We start from the raw sequence: 1,464 nt of genomic DNA on the forward strand, positions 1-1,464 counted from the left end.
CCCCCCTTTCCCCCCCCCCCCCAAAATAACCTACATTCCGAAGTGGGAAAAGGGTCCTTTAAGAGATTCTCTCGGGAGTGGAACGCTTTGATTTCAGCGCCCAGATGCATTTACCCATGTTGGGGGGTGCGGGGGGGGTTGGTTCTGAAGGTGGGTTTTGCACCGTTTCTTTGTGCTGCTTCCAGATCTCCATCCCGGATGGTTTTTTTTTTAATTGTGGGGGGAGAATGGAGGAATTCGGTCTCAGAGCGCTGAAAAATACCTATTTCTTGTCTCGGTGTGTGTGTATGGGGGGGGAGATAAATAGAAAGCATCGCTAAGCGGCGGGTTTATCTGCACTGTCCGCCCGAAATCTGCGAGCAGACGGGAAAGGAGTGACTTCCTAACAGTGTCATTTTGGGGTTAAGGTTTGCCTCCGTGCCCACCCTGCTCTGGGGGTTCTCCCATCCCCAAAAGTTCCCCTCCACCTCCCCTTTCTCACGGGGATTTATTTCTTTTCTTTTTTTCTTTTGCGGAGTGGGAGAAAAACGATGGGGAGAAGGAAGGGAGGGTTTAAAAAAGCAAGAAGGGGGGCAAAAAAAGAGAAAAAAATTAAGAAGAAAAAGAAGCCCCCCGTGAGAAATCCCCGCCGGTGCATGCAGCTGGGACAGGCGCCCTGCAGGCTGCTCACAACTGCTCGCCAATAACTCGGAGGGAGTTCGGAAACCAGATCAGTATCCGCTGTCCCACTTTTTAAGAAGGCTTCAATTATCTTTTTAAATAACGAGAATAATGATTATTAAAAATATATGTATCCTTTAAAAGCGAACCTGAAAGAGTGGGATGCTCTCTGTAGTTGCAGGGCAGACCCATAGCGGCCTGCATTGACTGGAGGGACTGGGGGAGGCAGGGGGGGAATGGAAGAGGGGTAATTTCTTTTTATTTTCCCATTCCTTTCTCTCTTCCTTTCCCCGAGCCCAGATTGTGGGGCAGCCGCACGTTGCCCCGCTCGCACCCCACAGCAGCCAAAGCCCGGATTGCTGCCACCTTGTCCCCCAACTCCCCTACCACCACCCTAATATCCCCCATCAGGAGCGTGGATTTAAACGCGCAAGAAGGTGACAAAGCTTTAAAGCGACTTACCTCGAGCGAGCGACAGCCCTCCCGATGGGAAGATGCTCGAAAAGGGCTTTTTTTTTTTCTTTTTTTTTTTTTTTTTTTTCTGAAGGATTGAGAGGAAAGGGGGGGGGGGGCAGTGAGGACTATTCCTTCCCGTTCTCCTTCCCGTCCCCCCCCCTTCCCTATCCCGATGCATGTGCGTGCGGCATCCGAGCGAGCCGAGCAACGGGGCTATCGGCATTCAGCCGTTTGCGAAGCACAGATTTATAAACAACCTCCCCCCTAAAGTATAAAAAAAAATAAAAGTAAGAAGAAGAAGAAAAAAAAAAAAAAAAAAAAAAAAAAAGGAAAGAAAGCGAAAGAGCC

This window comes from Centrocercus urophasianus, unplaced genomic scaffold (genome assembly GCF_019232065.1).
Source record: "Centrocercus urophasianus isolate 14NV4802_14NV808 unplaced genomic scaffold, USGS_Curo_1.0 seq_1120, whole genome shotgun sequence".
NCBI classification, from domain to species: domain Eukaryota; kingdom Metazoa; phylum Chordata; class Aves; order Galliformes; family Phasianidae; genus Centrocercus; species Centrocercus urophasianus.